This window comes from Callithrix jacchus, chromosome 1 (genome assembly GCF_049354715.1).
Source record: "Callithrix jacchus isolate 240 chromosome 1, calJac240_pri, whole genome shotgun sequence".
NCBI classification, from domain to species: domain Eukaryota; kingdom Metazoa; phylum Chordata; class Mammalia; order Primates; family Cebidae; genus Callithrix; species Callithrix jacchus.
The window spans coordinates 76386741-76394401 of record NC_133502.1 but is presented as its reverse complement, the minus strand read 5'-3'; the positions used below and the strand labels follow the sequence as shown (position 1 = coordinate 76394401).

The 7661-nt window shown below is 44.3% G+C and overlaps 1 pseudogene; it reads right to left on the bottom strand.

Annotated features, from left to right (window-relative positions):
* Positions 1-4009: 4009 nt before the first annotated feature.
* Positions 4010-6179, bottom strand: LOC100412193 (nuclear transcription factor Y subunit gamma pseudogene; annotated as a pseudogene).
* Positions 6180-7661: the final 1482 nt, after the last annotated feature.

The window sequence follows — 7661 nt, the reverse complement described above, 5'->3', positions numbered from 1 at the left end:
GGGGAAAACAACACACACTGGAGCCTGTTGTGGGGCAGGGTGGGTAGAAGTAGGGAGAGAATCAGGAAGAATAGCTAGTGGATTCTGGGATTGATACCTGGGTGATGGGATGATCTGTGCAGCAGATCACCACGACACACATTTACCGGTGTAACAAGCCTGCACATGCACTTAAAATTTGGAAATAAAAAAATTAAAATAAAATATCAGTAATAAAAAAAATAAAGAAAGTCATTACAAGTGGGGTAAACGCTTCTTTTCCAAATCACCTTGCAAAATAGTTAGGGATTTTTGTCAAGGAACACTGTTTGACAGCATCTCAAAATGGGCTCATTATCCTTGCTTGTCTGCTCTTCCAAGCCCTGATCACTGCAGTCAAAGAGAAGGAATTCTTTCTGATTCTAGATGCAGATAGACTTCATTAACACAAGTAGTATTTTGGGTAAAATAAAGAAGAGATAAGCCGAGTTAAATACCTAGACTAATGACAAGAGATCCTTACGTTTAGCATAGACTTCTGGTTCAGTTTCTTTAAGCATATAACTGTTCATTATGACTTCATTAAAGCATTTCAAGGGATCCCAAGATGAATTATAATGATTAACAATAATGCAAAGCAAAAAGCTTTTGGATCTATGTCGGTGAACAAAAACACTCCTCTTAAAAGGAAAGTGGCTCAGCTCCAACATTCTCATGAAACAGTCTAAGAAGAGGGGAAATCTATAATAGGCAATTTTTAGGGTGGAAGGTTGATATGGTTTAGCTGTGTCCCCACCCAAATTTCATCTTGAATTGTAGCTCCCATAATCCCCAAGTGTCATGGGAGGGGCCTGGTAGGAGTAATTGAATTATGGGAGCAAGTTTTTCCCATGTTGTTCTCATGAAAGTGAGTAAGTCTCATGAGAGCCGATGGTTTTATAAAGCATAATTCCCCTGTACATGCTTTCTTGCCTGTTGCCATGTAAGACGTGCCTTTACTCCTCCTTCATCATCCACCTTGATTGTGAGACCTCCTCAGACATGTGGAACCGTGAGTACATTAAACTTCATTTTCTTTATAAATTACTTAGTCTTGGGTGTTTCTTCATAGCAGTATGAAGGTGGACTAATACAAAGATATATGTTAATGTGAATTTAAGAAGGCTTACCTTTAAATAAAACTGTCAGATAACAATGTAACGTGGCTTTATTTCTGTTTGACTGCAGGAGCAAGTGAGAAACAGAGCTCTTAAGGGATTTTCCCTAAGACAGGAGATCCAAGCCTCCTAATGTCCATTCACAAATCTATTCAGCGATTACTTGGTGACCAAGTAAAAAGATTGAAAAAAGTGTCCATTTAACTTACAGGACAGATTACAATTAAAATTAATAGTGAGATTAAAAAAAGAAAAAAAAGCCAACCAAAATATTGCTCATCTGTTCTATGAACTTAAATGACCTTCTGGCTTCTTTAAATGAGAAGTCTGACATTTTTCCTGACAGTACTGCTGAAAAGATAAGACAAATGGAAATTCCTGAGATGATCTGGGATACTTATCAGGAGGAGCAGCTTTAAGGGAAATGTCTGCTTTCTATCTCTTGGAAATTACAAAACCATTGACAGAAAGAAAAGTGTTGGTATTTGATAATAAGAAGGCAGCATCTATCATAATATTCTAGGGCATATCTGTTCAGTGTAAAAAGAAATTGATGTGCATAATAGTCAGGAGTCATTACATCACCACTCCCTGCCTTTCCACTCCCTGGTCACCCCTTATGCAGCCACAGAGTGGCTATAAAACAGCCCACTGTGCTATTTATGTCCATTGCAGCCAGTGTTACTTTGATCTAAACCTTGAGATTCACAAACACCAGAAGAGGGAATGTTGGTAATGACAATCACTGTCTCGGGAAATAGTTGACAGTGACAGTGGATTCTATTTCACTTTCTGGACTGCAAGGTAGTGTTGACCATTGCCCCACTGGGGCCACCTATGGGATTAACATTGGCAGTTCCCCAAATACTCTGCATATACTTTCTTGTTCTTACCCATCATCAAATTCAATCCCAGAAAGCAAACACTCATTTCACTTACTCACTTCCTTAAGACTCAGGGCTAAATTGAAGCGTATTTTCCTGCTGCAAGATTTCAAGTTTTTATTGGTCCTGGAGGGGCCAGAAAAGCTACAGTAAGGACTTTGCTTGCAGTACCAGCTTCAAAACCTTTCAGCTAAAAGCAGGAAAGTCAAAAGCATCAAATACAGTCTTATAAAGGGCCATTTTGATTTAGAGAAATCTTTTAAATTTGCGTTTGGATGTGAATCCTGATGGCACGATTAATGTTGTTTATGAGGAGAAAAATCTGCATGGAGGTGAGCTGACTGTCTGTTTTCAGTGAGAATGGCAGGATGTGCTACAGGTATATTGGGTTAACTATGTTGGCCTCTCTGCTACTCTTCCGCTTAAAACATTTCACAGGTTCTCTATGGCACTAACACATATTTATTAGAATTCTGTTGGTTGCAAGGCACAAAAACCTAACTTAAAAAGGTTTAGCTTAAAAGTATGTTTATTGATTCACGTGGCTGAAAATTCCAGTGCATGGGATTGATTTCAGATGGATCCAGGAGTTCAAATAATACCGCCAAGATTTCCTCTCTCTCAGGGAGAGGTCTGGGCCATCTCGGTGCCTGGGATGCAGGATTTGAGGCAGCTAGGTCATGCAAGTACTGACCCTGCTCTAGCAGGGTCCTAAGAGACAGAGCCCAGGCACACAGCCTCATCTTCTTAAATTTGCACCGTAGGCATCTTGCCTGCCTTACCCTGGACTCTCTTTCTCTTAGCTCTTGTTTTCATGTTGCTGCCTTTCTCAGGTGAGTTCTTCTCATCTGTTGTCCAGAAGCTCACCAAAGCACCAGGCATGGTTCCACCACGTTACCAGATTCTTTCCTTGTCACCTGTTTATTTCAGGAAAGAATGATCCCAGGACTTGGGCTCATTGGCTCTTATTAGCCCCACCTGGGTGTGGAAGAGTCGCTCAATAAAATGTGCTCCCCAAACTGTTTCCTTTTCATTCTGAGCACACAGGTAAGCAAATTTCCCAGGTTCCCTGCAGCTAGGTCTGGTCATGTGCACAGTGCCAGGTAGGGAAATGTAAGTAAAAATGAAGGCTAGCTCCTCCAGACCTGGACCCACTCCACATTCACTTCTTCACTCATTGTCTGGGCATAGAATATTCAGCTGGTGACAGTCCCATGAGATGAAATGAGCCTAGATCCCTGAGTCACCACTTGGAGGAAGCCACACTGAAGAACCACCTGATCAGAAGTATGCGTGATGCTTTGTTTGTTTTTGTGAGTAACACTAGCTGTTGTAACAGTCTCTAAATCTCAGTGGCTGAGATTTAGAGACTGTTACAACAGCTAATGTTACTCATCCTATGTAATCCATTGGGTTCTTCTTGAACCCATTAGTAGTATCAAAAGTGATGGGATGTCCTGAGCAGCCAGGCATGGGTCATGTTCACATTTGGAGCCCTAAGTTAGGTAGAGCCCTGTCCCCAATCATAAAAAAGTTAGAGCAGGAGTAATTCCCCCAAAGAAAACCAGGATGCTGTTACCAGAATAAGGGGAAGAAGACGCTGCACAGACAACAAACCTCACATGCACGACAGCTCTGCACATCCCTCGGGCTGACCTCTAATGCAGTGCTTGAGGAACACTGAGCATTTTGAAGTCCTTTGCAAGCCACACTGTCGCTCTTTCTTGGTCTTCCTCTCCACCTTCTCTTTTGCTCATCTTCTCAGCCCTCACTCTCTCACTCTCCATTCACCTTCTGGAAATTCTGCTGATTTTTAAAATGCAGCTTGAATATCCCTTCCTTCATGATGTTTCTTCACATTCAAGGTAAGTTGTATGCTCTTCTTTTTCTCTCATGGGGCCCTGCAATTTCTCTTTCTTTGTCTTTACTTCATTATTTAGAAAATACTAACTGTGAAACACTCAAGGCAGGGATGGGCCTAGTCATCATTTTATCCCCCACACCTAGCACAGTGCTTCCATCTGGTCAAACTGTTCAAGTTGAATGAAGAAAGGAATATAGTCCAGTTATCAAACTGTGGGCTAAATTCACCTTTGCAGTGGCTATCCACAGGATAGCTAAATCCACATTTTCACTCCTATCATTAAGGAAGTAAGAAATGTTGTAATCAGAAATAGTTGCATGCATGTTTCTGAAACCATAGGTCTATTTTGCAAACCTTATAGTGTTAGTAAACCTAAGGGCTAACTTTTGAGTAAGATAAGGTCTTATAATTAATTTCTTTTTTAATCTAAAATTAGATTTATTGTATTTCATGCAGTTTGAAGACCATGCAAAGGAGACTAGCAGAGTTTTTACTGCATTTTAAAAATAAAGGGAGGTAGGCAGAAAACGCACAAAGTCCTCATCTCCTGGGTCCCTGGGAGAAAAGAGTGTGGCAATGAACCCACCCACTGTCCATGGGGAATAAATCTGTCTCTTAAATGCAAGGAATGTTTCCATGGCCTCTGGATGCAAGTGTACAGAGCTCTGGCATAAAAGCAAGAAATGGGGAGAGGACCACTAGTGAAAAGGCAGCTACACACATTCACCTAATTCAATATGAGGGTAGAACAACATGGCAAATCTTGGGGCAGCAGCTGTTCCAAGAATCAAGAAACACTGTACACCCCTGGGGAGATCTGGTTCTAAAAAGAAGTGGCAGTAAGAAACAACAACACAAAAGAAAGGAAAACAAAAGGAGAAGTATTTCTTTAACCACACTTTCCAAGAAAATGCCACAAATATGTTACTTAATATTTTAATTTCATAGGACTGGACATACAGCTCAACATACTGAAGTATTGATTCCTTGAAAAAAATGGGAAAAAAAAAGGAAACAAAAAGTATTGCATCCATCTGTTGGAGAATCTCAGCCCCCAGGCATGGGGCCTAGTGCACCAGTGTCCTAGCCTGCAGGAGGTACTGAGGTGGGCCAGGTCCTCTGGGGAGGGAGGCTGTGCCCATGGCCTGGGGGCTGTATGGCAAAAATTGTGTTGGGTGTCCTTGGCCTTGCCAACTCAGGCCCTCAGTCGCCGGCCACCTGGGGGGCCTGCCCGTCAGAGGGCTGGTTGGCTGCCTGGATGAACATGGGCTGAGCAGGTCCTGGTCCACAGGCACGGGGAATTGTTGAATCTGGTAGAGCTGCTGTCCATCTGTGAACTGGCTGACTACTCCTGTCCTTGCTGGACCTCTGTCTGTGTCATCGGTTGAGCATTGGTGGCAAGTGTCTGGATCTGTCCCTGCAGAACGTGGGTGCCTGATACAGGCTGGGCTAAGTGGATACACTGCTGCTGGCCCGCTTTCAGCTTCGCTGTGACCTGCTGGTTCTCTCCGGTGTTAGTGATAATCTGCTGCGTCACCTGCATGCTCTGTCCCAGGCCTACTCTGGGCCTATTGGGCTTGACCCTGTCGCTGGGCCAGGACAGTCTGCACCTGCTGACCTTCTCCAACCTGCTTAGTCACGGGCCTGGTCTGGCCCCGCTGAGGCTGCGCGAAGATGGTGGTCATGGAGCTGGTGGTCTGCTGGCCTTGCTGCTGCCCCTGGACTTGGACAGCCTTGGGCAGCTGAGCCAGCATGACATAGTACTGGACTGGCTTGGCAAGAGTTACACACTGCAGTGCCCCCTCCTCCTGACACTTCGGAGGTTTCAGTTCATCTCTTGGAATAATATCGATGAGAAAATCAAATGGATTAACTTTTGCACTCGCCATGGCAACATCTTTTCTCTGTAGAGTCTGGGGCTTCTTATCCTCTGTGTGAATCCAGGCTCCAGAGTCAACTCTGTGACGAAAATCTGGGCTGCTCTAGCAAAGAGCACAGAGGCTTCTGCCCTGATCATCTTCACATCTTCATCCAGTTTTATGGTCTTCTTAATACAGCCAGTGGGAGTTCCTGCACTCGGAAGTCTTTCACCGCTAAATTCGAGATTTCTTCCATGATCCAAGGCCAGAAGGACTGTGGCCTTTGCTGGGCATCACTGCTGCTAGTACCATCCAATCCTCCTTCTGTGGGCATTTTGACAAACACCTTTGCTCAGGAGTCCAGGAAGAGTCGCTCCTGTGGAGCCGGGCAATGCAGAGGCCCAGGCACCGCGGAGGGAAAAGGGAAGCGTGAGTCACGGTTAATCGAGCGCGTGAAGCCGAGGCACAAATAAGATGGCGGCCTCCCTGTTTGCACCGTCTCCCCTGTTCCCTTCCCCCTTCCCTGACGCCTTGACTCCTATAATTAATTTAGTGTAAAAGGTATTATGAGAGCATAGTTATATTAAAAACTTACCTGCATTATTTGTGTGTGTGTTTGTGAGAAAAATGAAGATAAAGAACATATTTAAAAGTAAAATCTGCTTTGCGGGAATAGAACTTCCTTTTCACTTTTGTTTGTCCTGCCCTTTTCTATTGTTTGGAATCCACAGCGGATGAGTGCTTAACGTACAGCAGAGAGGAGGATGAGCTGTAATCAGTGTCTCGGATTCGATTATGATCAATCTCTCTCTTAAATAATGTCCTCATTGTCTGAGTGAGACAGAAACTCCCCACCTCCTTATTCAATTTTTTTTTAAAACCCTGACCCAGAGGTTTCTGAAGCCTCCATTGATAACACACAATGGCCTGTTCTTCTAGGATGTTTCACGGCCTTAAGGAAGCCTCTGTTCACCCATATGATGAAAGGATGAGTTGAGCAAGGAGAAGCCAAGGTTCATCCGCCTCGTCCTGGCCGGGCAGAGGACTGTGGGCATGTGCAGGAATCCATACAAGACGAGCTGGGCCAAGGAAAACCATGTTTGTATCTCAAGGACAAGAAATAGACATACCTTCATAGGAATATTTCCCGGCACCTTTCAGCTTAGGGAAAAGGGAAAAGAGGAGGTGAGAAGGAAAAGGGAAAGTCAGGCAGAGAAGAGAGAGGAAAGGGAGGGAAACTGAGCAAACACCACCATGAGCTAGAGCCAGTGCTCAAGGTGGTTTTGTCCCTTTTCTCGTCTGGGGGTTTCCAATGCCAGTCCTCTCCACCCTAGCCCTTGACTGAGGCCATTTCTCCATGGTCTAGAGGTGAAGCATCCCAAGCGGATGTGTTGTGTTGAGCTGTATTTGCTAAACCTTGCGCCTGGAATAATAAGACTGCACTCACTTGTCAGCTTGGCCTGGTGCCCACCCCTTGTGAAGGCCCTCACTCTAATCCCTGAGCCTGTGAATGTGTCACCTTACATGGCACAGGGGACTTGACTGATGAGAGTAAACGTACAGTCTAATCCCATGAGAACCTTTCCTAGCTGTGGTCAAAGAGAACCCTGACAGCAGCAGAAGGGTCAGAGGGATACAATGTTACTGGATTTGAAACTGGAGGGAGGGGCCACAAGCCCAGAATATGGGCTGCCTCCAGAGCCTGGAAAAACTCATGGATTCTCCCGGCATTGGCCTTCGGAAAGCAAAGCAGCCCTGCTGAATCCTTGGTTTCAGCCCAGTGAGACCCATGGCAGACTTCTGACCGACAGAACTATAAAGTAATACATTTGTATTATTTTAAGCCACTAAATTTATGGTCATTTGTGGCAGCTACGGAAAGTGAATATATTCATTAACAGATCTTGAGAAGAGCTAG